The 19,169-nt window shown below is 41.4% G+C and overlaps 1 protein-coding gene across 1 annotated transcript in view; it reads left to right on the top strand.

The window, feature by feature from the left end:
• Window positions 1-19,169, top strand: part of LOC122935964 (cytochrome P450 2K4-like) — a 92,048-nt gene that overhangs the window by 3,847 nt on the left and 69,032 nt on the right. Inside the window, exon 2 of the mRNA XM_044291932.1 lies at window positions 13,958-14,110. The gene's annotated coding sequence lies outside the window, so the exon portion shown is untranslated. The remainder of the gene's footprint in view (window positions 1-13,957; window positions 14,111-19,169) is intronic.

The raw sequence follows: 19,169 nt of genomic DNA, 5'->3' as shown, positions 1-19,169 counted from the left end.
TTGCCGTGGTCCCGGGTGCCGTGTTCAGCGGTGATCTGCTGCCAGTGCTTATCATATTTACCGCTGCAGTCCTTTGCCCTGTATGTGTAGATACTGTTGTTCTTGGTTCCGCTCCACAGTTTCCTTTCAGCCCTGGCCACAGTATGCTTGCTGCTTGTGTAGTGTCCCACTAGGTAAATGTGGGCACTACACAAGGGTCGATTGGACCACATGGTTCTCTACTCCTGAGGGACAGTGGCAGTGTATTTAACAGTCCATTTTAATGTATTCTTATATGTTTTATGTGTATTCTTCCCTGTGATGTGTGCAGCGGGCTTATTAGGGTGTAGTTCATCATCCTAGACACTAGAGGGAGCTAGGGAACTCCCAGTATATATAGTTAGGCCCAGACAGGGAGACGGCAGTCTGTGTTGTCAGGAGTCTGTGTAGAGACAGAAGTGAGAGTGCACCTTAGCCAGAGAGAAGCTGAGGGCATCCTCCTGACATGCAGCCAGACAGCCCAGGCTTCTAGTTGCCACCAGGAGGCTAGTGGATGCACTCCAGCCTGCCTGTGGATATTGAGCCTGAGTTAGCTTAGAAGATTGTCACCAGGGGAAGAGTTTACCTCCTGAGAAACCTGCAGTTCCCATAAAGCAAAATGCAGAGCAGAGCAGAAGAGTAACCAGCCAACCAGAGGGCTGAAGGGCAGAAGGATTTTACCTAAAGCAAGGGATATATACCTGAGGAAGTTTTCTACCAAGGATAAAGCCAGCATTAGGGCATATGGGCCTTGGGATAAAGACAGCCAGGAGTTCTGAGGAATAGTGCACAGGATTTCTGAGGAAAAGTGCAGCCTGGTCTGTAAGTGTTTTACCCTCTGAATATCTTGCAAATAACATTGTACCTGCCATTGATGCAAAAGCCTGCTTATGATTGCTGCTGCCATGTGGAACTGAATCTAGACTGTACAAAGTTAACTCTTTCCAGTAAAGGAAGTTTGGTTCACCACATCGTGTTCCTCACTTATTACTACTATAAATTGGTGTGCCACTGTTACAGGCACTGGCGTCACGAATCTTAAAGGGACCTTGCCCCCGGCACATTAAACATCTGCAACACCCAGAGCACCTCACCCAACATCAGGCCTGGTCCTTATACATTGAGAGTGCCCCAGAGGACTCCTGTGCCAGCCTCTCCATCACTGCTGTACACCTGCCCAGGGTCTCCCCATAAACTGAGTAACAAAGAGCAACCCTCGTTTGCCTATTAACCGTGACCTCACATCGCAATACCCTGCAGGGCTGCATATTGCACTTGTTCCCTGCAGCACTTCCTTGAAGGCCGTCACTTCCTGTGCTTTATAGATTAGATCATGTGACCTCGCTGACCAATCCTAGCCCTCCTGCACATATATAAGTGGCTCAGCCCCCTTCCCAAATGCCTCAGCGTCAAGGTCCTTGTGTCCTGCTAGTTTGCTGTTATCTCTGCTTGTGTTCCTGTATACCTGACTCGTGCATGTGTTTCTGGACTCTGCTACTTGTTTGATCCATGCCTATTTGCCTTGACTCTCCTGTTGGCGATCCAGATTGCCTGACCTATACCTGTGCCACCTGCCCTGTCCTATTGCTTGTTTGACTTTGCCTCTGCCTCATCCTTCAGTCCTGCACTGTTGCTCCTGGTTACAACTCAGCCTGTGGAGAATGTCTGTATCTCTGGTACCTTGCTCAGGTACCTCCTGGTCTGTCTGGACCAGCTGCCTCTTGTGCCAATCCTCCTAAAGAGGAAGCGACCTAGTGTTCCCCTTGGGAAAGTCTATCACCGCCATCAGGGGTACTGTGAAGATTGAGGGGTTCACTTAGACAACTCCCTTAGAGGAGGTAGGACACATGGCACAGTGGGTTCACACCCGTTGGTTCGTGACAATACACTGAGGCCATGGACCCTGCTGGTCACCCCAAGCCTGTAGTTCAGGAATTATTACGTGAAGTGAGGCGTCAGACCGAATGTCAGGATGTCATGATGCAGTTCATGCAAGATTTCACTGCTTGCCTGGATGCCATCTCTTCTCCAGCTACTGCAGGGTCGCCCGTCGCTGCTACCCCTGCAATACCCATACCAGTGAATCCGGATTTGTGTGTCGCTGGTGTGCAACTCCCTCTGCCATCGCACTATGGTGGAGATCAAAAAACCTGTTGTGGCTTCCTGAACCGGTGCCTGATTCACTTTGAGTTGCATGGGCAGAAGTTTCCCACGGAGCGGTCCAAGGTTGCCTTCATTGTATCCCTGCTGTCTTGGGCAAATCCTATTTGGGAACTAATCTGCCGTCTTTCCTGGCTACCTTCCGGGGGTCTTTGAAAAGCCCGGCCGTACGTCCTCTGCTGCATCAGCTCTGCTGCGTCTACGACAGTGTTCCTTGTCTGTAGGTTAGTCCGCCATCCAGTTTTGTACCCTGGCTGCCGAACTTGCGTGGAACAATGAGGGTCAACTAGTAGTGTTCTGGGAGGGCCTTTCTGAATGGATTAAGGAAGAATTAGCTGGTCACAACCGTCGATCTACTCTGATTGACCTGATCACCTTGGCCACAAGGATCGATATGCGTTTCAGGGAACATTCTAAAGAGGTCACATGCACCAGAAGACCACCTTGCTTGGCTCCATCCTTCCAGAGGCCGGTTCATCCTCTAGTGACCACCTCACCTAAAGAGCCCATGCAAATAGAGCACCTTCAATTGTCTGTGACCAGGAACATAGAAAAGCAGAGATCCTGTGTCTGTATTGTGGAGTCAAGGCCCACTTTGTGCGTAATTGTCCACAGAAGCCTGGAAACACCAATGTTTAGGATCAGTTGGAGAGGTGGTTCTAGACAAGGAGAAGTCCTCTCCGAAACTTTCTGTTCTGGTGACTCTCTCTCACAAGAGAATTGTGTTTATGTGGCTCGAGGTACATTATACATTTACTGAATTACAATTTTACTGTAGCCCACATTTTGTTTCACTTTTTTGTGGGGGCAACTGGTATATCACACTAGTGGAAATTATTTGTTCCAATGCCGTTGAAACCCACTAATTCTGACAAACTCCAAGAAGTGATTATGAAAGAATGGGTTCCTATCAGACAGGAATTGGCCCAGAAGTTGATTGAGAGCATGCCCAGTTGAATTGCAGAGGTCCTGAAAAAGAAGGGCCAACACTGCAAATACTGACTCTTTTCATAAATGTCATGTAATTGTCAATAAAAGCCTTTGAAACGTATGAAGTGCGTGTAATTATTTTACTACATCACAGAAACAACTGAAACAAAGATCTAAAAGCAGTTTAGCAGCAAACTTTGTGAAAACTAATATTTGGGTCATTCTCAAAACTTTTGGCCACAACTGTAAGTTGTGCCTGCTTCACATCCCTACCTGCTGCTTCGTCTCTCCCTCTGAACTCCCATCCTCTTCCTCTCTTGTGGGCACCCATGTGACGTCCATCGACACGTTATCATCGACGTCACCTTCCCCACCACTAACATTAGAGATCTTGGAGTAGGCAGCAACAGCGGGACCAACCACCTTGGGCTGATCTGGGTACTGTCATCAGACTGTTGAGTGGCAGCGGTTGCTACCTCCTCTTCCTGATCTGATGCCAAGAATGGCTGCACATCGGTAATGTCTTGTAATGGATCAGAAAATAAATCAAAGATAAATCATTTCAGAACTTTTTCCACCTTTAATGTGACCTATAAACTGTACAACTCAATTGAAAAACAAACTGAAATCTTTTAGGTAGAGGGAAGAAAAAAAAAATATGGTTGCATAAGTGTGCACACCCTTAAACTTATACTTTGTTGAAGCACCTTTTTATTTTATTACAGCACTCAGTCTATTTGGGTATGAGTCTATCGGCATGGCTTCTTTGCAAAAACTCTCCAAATCTGTCAGATTGTGAGGGCATCTCCTGTGCACAGCCCTCTTAAGATCACCCCACAGATTTTCAATCGGATTCAGGTCTGGGCTCTGGCTGGGCCATACCAAAACTTTAGGAAAAGTAGAAATATCGAGCTCGAAGATTATGAAAATTTGTAGCTTTATTGCGGTATGAAAAAGTCGACATACAGGACAAGTTCAGTAACGCGTTTCAGACCAAAAATAAATATTGGTCCTTCCTTATGATACCAAAGGACCAATATTTGTTTATGGTTTGGAATGCATTACTGAACTTGTCCTGTATGTCGATATTTTCATACCACAATAAAGCTACGATTTTTCATAATCTTCGAGCTGGAAATTTCTACTTTTCCTGATTTATCGCAACACATCTAGGTGCGTCATCCGTGCTCGGTTGGTGGAGGGGAAGGTGAGAGCTGCTGTGTGCTTCAATGTGATATTCCATTAATCGTCTTCCGGTGAAGCCATTCCTTTGTTGATTTGGATATATGCTTTGGGTCGTTGTCATGCTGCAAGATGAAGTTCCTCTTCATGTTCAGCTTTCTAGCAGAAGCCTAAAGGTTTTGTGCCAATATTGACTAGTATTTGGAACTGTTCATAATTCCCTCTAGCTTAACTAAGGCCCCAGTTCCAGCTGAAGAAAAACAGCCGCAAAGTATGATGCTGCCACCATGGCTTCACTGTGGGTATGGTGTTCTTTTGGTGATATGCAGTGTTGTTTTTGCGCCAAACATATCTTTTGGAATTATGGCCAAAAAGTTCAACCTTGGTTTCATCAGACCATAACACCTTTTCCCACATGCTTTTGGGAGACTTCAGATGTGTTTTTGCAATATGTAGCCTGGCTTGGATGTTTTTCTTCGTAAGAAAAGGCTTTTGTCTTGCCACTCTACCCCATAGCCCAGACATATGAAGAATACGGGAGACTGTTGTCACATGTACCACACAGCCAGTACTTGCCAGATATTCCTGCAGCTCATTTAATGTTGCTGTAGGCCTCTTGGTAGCCTCCCAGACCAGTTTACTTCTTGTCTTTTCATAAATTTTTGGAGGGACGTCCAGTTCTTGGTAATGTCACTGTTGTGCCATATTTTCTCCACTTGATGATGACTGTTTTCACTGTGTTCCATGGTATATCTAATGCCTTGGAAATTCTTTTGTACCTTTCTCCTGACTGATACCTTTTAACAATGAGATCCCTCTGATGCTTTGGAAGCTCTCTGTGGACCATGGCTTTTGCTGTGGGATGCGGCTAAGAACATTTTAGGAATGACCAAGTAGAGCAGCTGAACTTTATTTGGGGTTAATCAGAGGCACTTTGAATGTGATTGCTGAATTCTGAACACAGCTACATCCCACACTTATGCAACCACATTATTTTATTATTATATATTTTTTTTCTTCCCTTCACCTAAAAGATTTCAGTTTGTTTTTCAATTGAGTTGTACAGTTTATAGGCCACATTAATGGTGGAAAAAGTTCTGAAATTATTTATCTTTGTCTCATTTTATTACAGCACAGAAACCTGACATTTTAACAGGGGTGTGTAGACTTTTTGATTACTCTACAGCAGGCCTGCTCAACCTGCGACCCTCCATCTGTTGTAAAACTACAACTCCCACAATGCCCTGTTGTAGGCTGATAGCTGTAGGCTGTTTGGGCATGCTGGGAGTTGTAGTTATGCAACAGCTGGAGGGCCGCAGGTTGAGCATGCCTGCTTTACAGGAATATCTGTGCAGGTATGAACAGAACGTATAATAAATGTTCTTATATCACCACACAGAATAAGATGTTCATTATTCTATTTGCCAAATTAACTTTCTCCACAAACAACACATTGAAAGTTCTCTCCAGGCAAAACTGACGTACTGTCTTATGTTGACGCCTGAGGCTGTGCTGCATGACAGAGGAATAATGGCAGTATTTCTGCTTTGTCTGGAAAGTCTCTATAAATGTATCATATAGATTCAGGTGCTGGATGTAGGACATGTTGTCCACACTAGAGAGCTGATAGGTCTTTCGTAATATAATTGTGTAGGCCTACCCCAGGGGGAGCATCCTGACCCACTGCTACAAGATGTTTGTGTACAAACATTTCTTCCTCCAAACGCAGAGGAAGTCCGCTCGTCACAGTCCTGGGGATAAATAGATGATGGGAGTGATCTCTGTACTGACCCTTGATATATTTATATATAGTTGTTAGATTGCCCCATAGTCATCTTTTTTCTAAAGTGAATAACCCTAATTTTGATAATCTTTCAGGGTACTGTAGCCCCATTCCAGTTATTACTTTAGTTGCCCTCCTCTGGACCCTCTCCAGCTCTGCTATGTCTGCCTTGTTCACAGGAGCCAAGAACTATGCACAGTACTCCGTGTGTGGTCTGACTAGTGATTTGTAAAGTGGTAGGACTATGTTCTCATCAAGGGCATCTATGCCCCTTCTGATGCAGCCCATTATCTTATCGGCTTTGGCAGCAGCTGCCTGACACTGGTCTCTACAGCTTAGTTTGCTGTTCACTAAAAGTCCTTTTCCATGCCAGTATTACCCAGTGTTTTACCATTTAGTATGTTCGGGTGATTTGCATTATTCCTTCCCATGTGCATAACTTTACATTTGTCAGTGTTAAACCCCATCTGCCACTTATCTGCCCAAGCCTCCAATCTATCCAGATCGCTCTGTAGTAGTATACTGTCCTCTTCAGTGTTAATTACTTTACACATTTTAGTGTCATCTGCAAAAATCTATATTTTACTGTGCAAGCCTACTACATGATCATTAATAAATATATTGAAGAGAATAGGGCCCAATACTGACCCCTGAGGTACTCCACTAGTGACAGTGACCCAATCTGAGTGTGTACCGCTAATAACCACCCTGTTTTCTATCACTGAGCCAGGTACTTACCCACATACAGACATTTTCTCCGAGCATTCTCATTTTATATACTAACCTTTTATGTTGTACAGTATTAAATGCTTTGGAGAAGTCCAGATACACGACATCCATTGATTTGCCATGGTCAAGTCCATGGTCAATAAGTGTGGTCATGTTACAGTACTACTTGTACTACTGTATAATAGTTTACTGAGGTATGAGACTATATACAGTCATGTGAAAAAATTAGGACACCCTTTGAAAGCATGTGGTTTTTTGTAACATTTTTAATAAAAGGTTATTTCATCTCCGTTTCAACAATACAGAGAGATTAAAGTAATCCAACTAAACAAAGAAAACTGAAGAAAAGTCTTTTCAAGATCTTCTGTAAATGTCATTCTACAAAAATGCCTATTCTAACTGAGGAAAAAGATAGGACACCCTCACATGTATTCCCTCTTAAATTGGCTCAGATCTCACACAGGTATATCACACCAGGTGCACATAATTAGTAGATCGTTACTCTGCATGTTGAATGAGGCTTGCCCTATTTAAACCTCAGACATTTAGTTTGGTGTGCTCCTGACTGTTGAAGTGAGAGTGAGCACCATGGTGAGAGCAAAAGAGCTGTCAGAGGACTTCAGAAAAAAGATTGTAGCAGCCTATGAGTCTGGGAAGGGATTTAAAAAGATCTCAAAAGATTTTGAAATCAGCCATTCCACTGTCCGGAAGATAGTCTACAAGTGGAGGGCTTTCAAAACAACTGCCAACATGCCCAGGACTGGTCGCCCCAGCAAGTTCACCCCAAGAGCAGACCGCAAGATGCTAAAAGAGGTCTCCAAAAACCCTAAAGTGTCATCTCGAGAACTACAGCAGGCTCTGGCTACTGTTGATGTAGAAGTACATGCCTCTACAATCAGAAAGAGACTGTACAAGTTTAACTTGCATGGGAGGTGTGCAAGGAGGAAACCTTTGCTTTCCAAGAGAAACATCGAGGCCAGACTGACATTTGCCAGAGATAAAGTTGACAAAGACCAGGACTTCTGGAATAATGTTCTTTGGACAGATGAGTCCAAAATTGAATTATTTGGACACAACAGCAGAGGACATGTTTGGCGTAAACCAAACACAGCATTCCAAGAAAAGAACCTCATACCAACTGTGAAGCATGGAGGTGGAAGTGTCATGGTTTGGGGCTGCTTTGCTGCAGCAGGACCTGGTCAGCTCACCATCATAGAATCCACGATGAATTCTACTGTGTATCAGAAGGTGCTTGAAGAACATGTGAGACCATCAGTTAGAAAATTAAAGCTGAAGCGGAACTGGACCATGCAACATGACAATGACCCAAAACATACTAGTAAATCAACCAAAGATTGGCTGAAAAAGAAGAAATGGAGAGTCCTGGAATGGCCAAGTCAAAGTCCAGATTTGAATCCCATTGAGATGCTGTGGGGTGACTTGAAAAGGGCTGTACGTGCAAGAAACCCCTCAAACATCTCACAGCTGAAAAAGTTCTGCATTGAGGAGTGGGGTAAAATTTCCTCAGACCGATGTCGAAGACTGGTAGATGGCTACAAGAACCGTCTCACTGCAGTTATTTCAGCCAAAGGAGGTAACACTCGCTATTAGGGGCAAGGGTGTCCTATCTTTTTCCTCAGTTAGAATAGGCATTTTTGTAGAATGACATTTACAGAAGATCTTGAAAAGACTTTTCTTCAGTTTTCTTTGTTTAGTCGGATTACTTTAATCTCTCTGTATTGTTGAAACGGAGATGAAATAACCTTTTATTAAAAATGTTACAAAAAACCACATGCTTTCAAAGGGTGTCCTAATTTTTTCACATGACTGTACATGATGACATCATGTTTATTTCATGACATGATGTCAGGCAAGACGAGAAAACACAAAAAAAGGCAGGCACCACAAAATATAAAAAGGAGGGTGCTACCCATGTGTAAGACCAACAGTTAAAAGGGTTGTCTCACTTCAGCAAATGGCATTTATCATGTAGACAAAGATAATACAAGGTGTTTTCTAATGTATTGTGATTGCTCATATTGTGCTGGCTTGATTCAGTTTTCCATCGCATTATACACTGCTCGTTGCCATGGTTATGACCACCATGCAATCCAGCAGCCATGGCCGTGCTTGCACTATAGGAAAATACACTGGACTATGTGAGCTTCCATGGTCCCAGCCAACAGAGAGGATAGTGCTTTTTCTTTTTTTGTGCAAGCACGTCCACCGCTGATGGAATGCAGGGTGGTCGTAACCATGGAAACAAGCAGTGTATAGTGTGATGGAAAAATGAATCTAGCCAGAAAAGGAGGCAATATGGACAATTAGAATACATTACTAAGTGACTTGTATTAACTTTTTCTACATAATAAATGCTGAATAAAATTAGTTTTTCGAACCAAAATATGTCAATAAAGATTTTACCACATATAAGTACAGCGCTGAACGCTGAATAAAATTAGTTTTTCGACCAAAATACGTCCCCCAAAGGTTTTACCACATATAACTGCAGCACTGAACACTTAATAAAATTAGTTTTTCTACCGAAATACGTCACTAAAGATTTTACCACATATAACTAAAGCGCTGAACGCTAAATAAAATTAGCTTTTCGACCAAAATACGTCACTAAAGATTTTACCACATATAGCTGCAGCGCTGAACGCTGAATAAAATGTGTTTTTGACCGAAATATGTCACTAAAGGTTTTACCACATATAACTGCAAAAGTGAATGCTGAATATATTTTGTTTTTCTACTGAAATAATAATAATTTCAGAAGTGAAATGCATATATATTTTTTTGTTTTGTACTGAAATAGGCCACTAAACTCTTTCACCGCAAATAAATTCAACAGTGAAGTGTGTATATATTATTATTTTTTTCACAGATATAAGCCACTAAAGGCTTTTTAAAGTAGCACTTGCAACCCAAGAACTCTCTAAACACTTTCAACACATATAACTACAGAAGTGAACTGAGAATATATTTTTCTTTCTGTACTGAAATAGGCCACTAAACGCTTTTACCACAAATAAGTGCACCAGTGAAGTGTGTATATATTATTATTTTTTTCACAGATATAAGCCACTAAAGGCTTTTTAAAGTAGCACTTGTAACCCAAGAACAAATTGCTGGAATGACAGAGCTGTATAATGGCTTTTTGGATCCACAAATAATCTGTCCCTGCACTTGTAAATCGCTTTTCTAGCACTGTCCCTAGCGCCTTCTGACATCTCTCCCTGCACTAAGATGCTGTGAAATGATTACTCCTTTTCCTGCACTCAAAAATCTTTTTTCAGTTTCTTTGTTCACAATGAGGTTTTTCCTATTGCTGTTCCTAGCACCTTCTCACATCTGTCCCTGCACTCAGAAGGCTGGAAAATGTCAGAATCAAAAATGGCTGCCGTATTTATAGGGCTGTGACATCACAGGGCTGGCTGGCAGCTGATTGGCTGCATGCAGGCATGTCAATATGGGTGATCCCGCCTTCCCAGAGTTCCTTGCCCCATGTCCTCAGTCCTCACACGTGTAGCCGCCATTTTAGTAAAAATTGTGATTAGTAACCATAAAGCGCAAGGAAATTTGCATTCATTGTGAATCAAATTTTTCCTGAAATTCTAATCGAATTCCACTTTGTCAGCTTCAATTCACTCATCTCTACTGATCACCAATGGTTAAAAACAGTTCAAAATCTATCTTTTTTGAGGAGAGTGAATAAATATACAAAAACTCCCACTTTTCCACAACACCAGTCCCTGATAAAGCCCCAAAGCACCAAAAGGAATAGTGTCCCTGGAGAAGAAAAAATGAAATTAGATGTTAGAGCAATACAAGATAATTTCATGGGCCCACAAGTTTTTATTATCTTGTATTTTCTCTCAACTTTCTCCATTTTTTCCCAAATTGTTTTTCTCTTTCCCTAAGGGATTCTGTCATAAGATTTTACCCCTATAACCTAAACATATGCTCATGTCCGGAGTAATAATAAGAATACTAAGCTGGCCTTATTAAACTTCACTGTGGCTCTATTTGCCCAAAAAACAGGTTTCTATAACCTGTCAATAACTCACTTAAGGCGCCCAAGGGGAAGTCCGTTAATAAAGGGTGCCCGGCCGCACCCCTCTCCGTCCGGTGCCCAGCGCCCCCTTCCCTAGCTCCCCAGCAGCGCTGAGCTAGGAAACTAGAGAAGGCGGCACTTGGCACCAGACGGTGAGGGGTGCAGCCGGGCACCCTGTATTATTGGACCTCCCCTTGGGTACCTTAAGTGAGTGATTGACAGGTTATAAAAACCAGTTTTTTGGGCAAATAGAGTCACAGTGAAGTTTAATAAGGCCAGCTTAGGATTCTTATTATTAGGACTCATTCACACGACCGTTGTGTGCATCCGTGTCCGTTGTTCCGTTTTCCGTGATTTTCTGCTGACCCATTGACTTTCAATGGGTCCGTTAAAAAACTCGGAAAATGCACCGTTGTTCATCCGCATCCGTGATCCGTGTTTCCTGTCCGTCAAAAAAATGTCCTATTTTTTTTACGGACAACGGTTCACTGACCCATTTAAGTCAATAGGTCAGTGAAAAAACACGGATGCAGACAAGATTGTCATCCCTCCCCAGTTTTAATTTCATTGGTGGCTAGTGGGGCCCCCCCAGCCCCCCCTCCCTCCCTCTATTGTATTTATTTCATTGTTGGCCAGTGTGCGGCCCCCCTCCCTCCCCTGTTTTAAATTCATTGGTGGCCAGTGCGTCTCCCCTGGCCCCCCCTCCATCCCTCTATTGTATTAATTTCATTGGTGGCCAGTGTGCGGCCTCCCCCCCCCATTATTGGTGGCAGCGGAGAGTTCCGATCGGAGTCTCAGTTTAATCGCTGGGGCTCCAATCGGTAACCATGGCAACCAGGACGCTACTGCAGTCCTGGTTGCCATGGTTACTTAGCAATATTAGAAGCATCATACTCACCTGCTGCGCTCCTCCTACTGGTAAGTGACAGATAATTAAGCAATGCGCCGCACAGACCTGTCACTTACCAGTAGGAGGAGCTCCCGGCCGGTCACAGACATCGCAGCAGGTAAGTATGATGCTTCTAATATTGCTACTGGTTGCCATCAACATCCTCCTGCTGTGACTAAGAGGATGGTTTAGCCACAATGTCATCCTCTTTGTCCTCAATAATAATAATCTGGTACATAACTGAAGTGTGCGAGAGCTGTGGTCTGCTGCTATTACTACTACTACTGGCCAGACTGCTGGCTACTGCTGTTTGTACTTTTACAGCCTCCCACATTCTGACTCTCATATGATGAGATATAGGTCTTTAATTTTCCACTTTGTCATTTACCAAATATTTTATTATGAGGACTATTTCAATAATCACAAATCATAGGTTTGTTACACTGATAATAAAATGGTAGCATAAAAGGGTTTTTCTCCCCATAATTAACAAAGGCATAATTAAATGGTTCTCCTACAAACACACTGCACACTGGTATTGACAACAATATAATGCATTACATTTAAATGGCATATTCACACATAAGTATAATGCGTTGAATTGAACTACAATATTAATGCAACAGCATAATACTTTGATTTTAACTTCTTTATTAATGAAACATTATAATACATTAAACTAAAACATTAAACATTGAAATGATATATTAATACAACAGTGTAATTGGTTGAATTTAACTAATATATTAATTAAACAGTCTAATGTGTTGAACTGCTTTATTAATGTAACAGTATAGCAGTCTAGTAAATATAAAAGGGAACTTGTCACAAATGACCTCAGTATCAAACTGTTTGCATAGACACCTAGTTATGGTTCACCTGATTAACATGATTTTGTTTCTTAGGCCTTTGGTGCAATTAGAGCATCACCAGTACTCTTGTTGCACCGAAACCTCACTTCTTTCGGTGGTCTGCTCCTCCCTCACTGCTTTGCCACTGCCTGGCCTTATCAATCAAAGCAAAGACAGAGGGGCTGGCCACAGTAATAAGTGGAGCTTGGGTGCAACAAGAGCAATTGTGACACCTTCACTGCACCAAAGGCCTAATTTGTAAACTAAAAAAAACTATTACAACTCAGGAATGGAGCCTCAGATCAACAAAAGAAAAACTGTGTTTTAATCGAGTGAACCACAGCTATTTGTCTGTGCAAACAGTTAAATAGGGAGGTGCATAGGGACAGAATCCTTTTGACTGGTATATTAATGTGTTGAACTCATATTAGCTCATTGAATGTAGTAGTACAATGCTTTTAACTGAACAAGTATATTAGAGCAGTAGTAAAATGTGTTGAACTGTGTAGTTTTAAAGTGTAGCAAAATTGCAGCGTTTTTTTTTTTTTTTAAAGACTGGCTGCCAAAAATCATGTTTTTGCTAGCACTGAATGATTTTGGATATTGTAGTAGCTTATCACTTGCCAGAAGCTGCCCTCAGTAAAAAACACACATACAGAACTTTTAGTGACCATATGCTTTCTCTGTCTGATTGAATCAATAGGTTGAAAAGCCAGGATTCTATCTACCTAACTAAATATGTCCCTTCACTGTCCCTGCAACGCCCAAGATTGCTGGCCTGTGTATGTAATTGTTTTCTGCCAGACACACCCAACACACGTCCTCTCAAATCGCATGCTAAGCTCAGAATAACAACCACAAGCCCAGAGACTCAAGGACCTGCCAAAATCCTGCCCCTTGATTGGCTTATAAGCTATCTGTCAGCTCCTGAGCCAATCATGGCAAGTCCATCTTCATACTCTGTGCCCTGTCCCTGCTAATTTTCTAAGTAAAATTACATGGCAGCCATTTTTAATGGTTCATCCAAAGCGATTTAGATTTGTTTGGCAGCAGAATTTTTGTGAAATTTGTAACAAATCCAATTAGTTTAGAATCCATTTTCTCATCTCTAACCAAAATCAACAAAGAGGTATCCATAAAAAAGTGTAAAATAAATTTTGACTTTTATACAGTTACATTTATACCGTCTCTCTTGTATCTCGATTATTTTTTTTTGCCTCTCAAACTACATTACTCATGATCACTCCCCAACCTGAAGTCAGCACTTTCCCCCCGCATAGCTTTCTGTGCCCTAGGATATCTATCACACACTGAAATACCTGTATTACTTTGAGATGTTGTCTTTTGTTCTCTAGTGGGATGACTGTGAGATGAAGCAGGATACCCTGCAGGTGAAATGTCAAATTGTGTGACTTAGCAAAAGCACAAGATTTACTGGGCACAGAAGAAGAGAGAAGACTGACTCGGTGTGTTGTATCCTCTGTATCACCCAAGCTAAGGAACCTCAGGTAAGAGCAAAATCTTAGTCTCTTCATAAAACTTGATATTTCTGCATAATGCATACTTGACAATGGTGCTGACTTCCAGGGAATGTCTCTATTTTTTAATAACAATCCTGGCAAATATTTGTATCAGGCAATGTCCTGGTAATGGTAGTGGATTGATCCAAAGGGTAATGGGTGCTACTATTTAATACCTCTCCTTGGATCCTCTTTGACTTCAGACACCATTGTTCATGATGTCCTTACGTTGGTCTGCTATGGCGTACACAGCATATTGCCACTGCATCGCTTGAAAAAAAAAAAAGCAGCTTACACTACACATAAATGGAAGGGAATCAAAGGAACTGGTTGGTTACATCTGCTGTGTGGTCAAGGTTAGGTGATTGGTGGAGTGCAAGATCCATGGTGGAGAGAAGGAAGTAGCATGATGCTCCTATGAGATTGTGGGGGCTAAAGCTTCTACCTCTGACCTCTTGCTCCAAGTAAAGACATGAGGTATTCAAACATATGTAATGTAGTGGAGTAATCTCTATATGCAGGCAGGATTTGAAGCGGATGGGACCCACGTGGAAGTCCACGCCCTCAGTGGAGACACTTCGTAGGCGCAACTGAATGACCAGGATATGGATAAAAAATGTCTATGTATTTTGCATTTCGAAGTGAACAGGGCTCTTTTTCCAAGTCAAAAAAAAAAACATATGTATATACAAACACATACTGTACCAGAGAACATAATAAAACCATATAGAAGGGTATATTGAAAAGATATACAAAGATAAAGTTCGCATAAAGAATCCAACTGTAATATTGGACAATAAATAATGTCAATGTTACTACAGAAATTTAAAAGAAATATTTATATTTTTCTATATGTACATATATAATAATTCATAATTTGCAATAAATTAGGGTAAATAAAAATAAAATAGCATTTCAGTATATGTATGAAATGTTTGGAAAAATACTTATTGGCTTTAATTTAGTATTTTGTATTATTATTTATATTTTATAAATATAAATAATTATTATATATATAATAATTTTTAATTTATATATTTTTTTTCTAATTGATTTATTTAATTAATTATTTATTGACGCCTCCATGCACTAATGTTCTATGCGATCTATATGAATTAATTTAATTACATTATGTCATTATATACAATACAAACAATTTTCATTATGTCATTATATGCCATACAAATTATTTTCAAAAAAGAAAACAATAATAATATTAATAAGTAATAGTAATATATATTTATAAAATATAAATAATAATAAAAGATTAAAGCCAATAAGTATTTGCCAAACATTTCATACATACACCAAAATGCTATTTTTATTTATGTGTACCCTAATTTATTACGAATTATGAATTATTATATATGTATATATAGAAAAATATAAATATTTATTTTAAATTTGTGTAGTAACATTGACATAATTTATTGTCCAATTTTACAGATGGATTCTTTATATGAACTTTATCTTTGTATATCTTTCCCCATTTTTTTTCAATATACCTTTATAGATGGTTTTATTATGTTCTCTGATACTCCCCCAAGTGAGGACCAGACGACACTGGCAGCACCAACCTCCGATATATAACAAAACCCCACACACACTAGGGTTGTGCCCATGTTTTCACAACCACACAAGGTGAGCCTAATTATTGTAAATAACTGCTCCCTAACTATACATATCACCCTTTGAGCGCTTCTGAGCCCTGAGGGGGCCCAAAGTCCGTTGTGGTGAATAAGAAGACAAGTGTTGTGGTCAAGTTACACCTCTGGCTGAAGGGAAGAGTTTAGGCATGGAGGGGGGGGGGTGCCATTTCAATTTGTGCCTCAGGCAGAATGAAGGCTATGTGCTTCCCTGCCCCTGGCCACAAAGCACTGAGGGAAGGGGGCCCAAGCTGAACTCTTCCACCAGGGCCCATGAGCCTTCAGCTACACCCCCTGTATACAGAGTTAGATGTTAAGGCTACATGGGGACTTGTATTGGCTGAAAAGGATCAATGTTAGCAGTAGATTGTACTCTCCTTGACACATCCTTCTGTCTATAAATGACTTTGATCGGACAATATACCCATTAGTGAGTTGTATACTTTTGTATCTTGCAAGCTCTTGGGTACAGTCTGTTGCTCGATTTTTGTCATAAGGCATAATTGTAAAGTTAATTTTGTCCTATCCTTTCATATCATCGTTTTAGGTGGAAAATGGTCTAAATGTAAGACAGCTCGAAAGCTGGCTTACATTTAGACTGGCGCTGGATGCACCGAACTTATGGAGAAACCTGCGGCAATTCATAACTTGAGCAGATACACTGCCAGCTATTGGCTTTATTAAGACTGGCATCTAAAACATTGGTCTTAATTAATGTGCCCCATAGTGCATGCAGTTAAAATACGGTAATCAATTACTGTATATAACATACTGTTTGCTACCTACACTACATGTACTGGACTCTTATACACAGTATATACTGTACCTCTCTATAGCTTACTTACGGTAAATACTTTACAGTAAGGACAGTATAATATATGCAGTGGGGACAGTATAAAGGGATAGTTGGGAAAAACTGTATATTTTGCAAACCCCTCCCCATCACTCGCCATGCCCCAACACACTCCGCCCCTTAACAAGCCACACCACAAGAATCCATGCCTGTCAAACCTGAAGTCTTCTTAGAAAAATGTTCAAATGTTGCAAACTACAGTATGTACAGTTCCCCTACAATGACCAAGACACCAGTGTGACATATAAGATGACTTGGCAGCCAGTACTCTATTAGGACTACTAGGCATATACTGGTGAACAAGAGGACTATCCTTGCGCAAAAACAAAGCCCAGGGGATGCTGCAATTGATTCCCCTCACATATGTGGGTTTATTAAAATTAACCTCTAAGTCTGACATCACGCCTTTGAGACAGAGTTCAGAGCATTCTACCTGCTCCTCCACCTTGCAGCCCAAAACAAGCGTTTAATTTCCATCATCTGTCTTCACTGTCCCCTCCAAGTTGAGCACCTTAATTCCCCCCCCCCAGACAATACTCCATGTTCTATTAAATATATTCAAGATAGTATTCTTGTTGACGAGTTGTGGGAGAAAAGTTAAGCATAGGCAGAGGATCTGAAATGCATAGCTTAGTTAGTACTGGTAGTATTGCCATTTTGCAAATATGGTGGTATTAGAACTAGGGGTAACTACAGAGGTAGACATCATGACGGGAGGGGGGGGGGGGGTTCAAGGAGCCCATGATATGTCTTAGTCAGTGAAAAGTGGTGAGGATAGTTAAGATGATGACTATGGTGATGACTATGTGTTAGACAGGAACAGGGAACTAAATCAGGACTATCAGGACCGTAATACCTAGCAGACTCGGCTGCCCTTAAAAAAACTGATGGAGTCTGCTCAGCTTTGATGGAGGATACCTAGCTGTTTTTATTTCAAAAAAAAGTCAATCCTGCCTTTATTCTCACATGGCAGAGAATGCAGCACGTTTGTTGAAAATGTTGTTGTGTGGCAAGTTACATGCCACCATTGACACATGGAGCAGCAATTTTGGAGAGGGACAGTATAAGTCTTTCATGGGCTCAATAGGTCAATGTTTTGTGCAGCTGTGGCAATGCTGCACCACAGGCCAGGTGCTCTTAACATCTCCACAGTTGTGGTGGTCTGGGCATGCTTGGTTGCTTACGCGCTTACAAGGCTATCGCTAGATAGCTATGTTTTTCAAACCCTCTGTATAAAAACAAAATGGGGGACTGTTTTTATGCTCCCTTAATTAAGCAAAATTGTTGTATTACCAGGATATGCTCTGTACCCAGTTTTCTGAAGCTTTTGCCAAGCAGACACCGGCAGCTCACATGTCTGACAGGAGGCACCTCTCTCCCCCGCTGAGTCACTGTTCTACCAAATAGCAGCACCAGCAGCAGCCAAAATACTTTGCTGAACATGATGGAACAGTTTTTTCAACTGCCAACCTGACACACATCAGCAAATAAATATGAAGCACCTGAACAACCAAGCTCAGCCATACTGTGCCTTTTCTCCCTCACACACCCTCAACCATGACCCCATGTATTCATGAGTTAGCAGATAGGATCAGTAGCAAAAACTGTCCCAGTTTACCCTCAGTGTACTGTCTTATCCAGCCTTTAGTATAGTCAGTGAGGGTATTCAGTGTGGCAGGTGGCGAATCAATAGATCTGCCATTGCACACAGTGGGAACTGGCTGTTTATCCATGGTCCTAAGATGTCACTACCACTGTCTTGCTGTCCATCAAGTTCCATAATGTACTTAAGCAACTTCTGCCACCAATCAGGTTCTGTACTGTAGAACTGTCACCACTACTACCCCTACACCGCCACACACATCTACTAAATTGTCCTTCAGTAGCACAAGTTGCTGCTTCTTTTTTTTTTTTGTAAAAACAAGAGTTATTGCTCCTTCACTTTCCTGGAACTCCGGAACACTGCCCTAGGCACATGTATTTGTGGCAGTGGAATTGGAAGAGATAGAATATGTATCAATGTATTTTAATTAACATAGCACCAAACCTGTTGCTTCTCGCTAAAAAGGGAACATTTTTTGACCACCTGTTCAAACCAAGCTATTGTTTATTCCAATACTACTGTGCCAGTGTAACAAATATAAAGCACAAGTCCAGCTCATTTGTGGGTAACTCCCGGAAGCACAGAAAACACCTGGAACCTGGTGAACCAATCTTGACACAAAAATATGGAAAAATCCTGCTTCCATAAAAAAACATAGTTTATTTATACAAAAAGATAAAAAGCTATACACACAGACAACAGGTCTACATGTTTTGAGTCATTACTAGAGATGAGCAAATAAAAAAAAATTGGATTCGACCAGTTTGCCAAATTTTTGGAGAAAATGTGTTTCGCAGAGAGCCTTTATAGTGGTGTAGAACACTGTGCCTTGCTGTAACACGCATAGGGAGTCTGCTATGGTAGTGAAACTGTGAGTCAGTATTAGAGATGAGCGAATCGAAGCTGATGAAGAACAATTCGTTCCGAATTTAAGGAAAATTTTGA

The sequence above is a fragment of the Bufo gargarizans genome, chromosome 4 (assembly GCF_014858855.1).
Source record: "Bufo gargarizans isolate SCDJY-AF-19 chromosome 4, ASM1485885v1, whole genome shotgun sequence".
Classification (NCBI taxonomy): Eukaryota; Metazoa; Chordata; class Amphibia; order Anura; family Bufonidae; genus Bufo; species Bufo gargarizans.
Note: the sequence above shows the minus strand (reverse complement) of the source record. Positions and strands in the feature narration are given on the sequence as shown.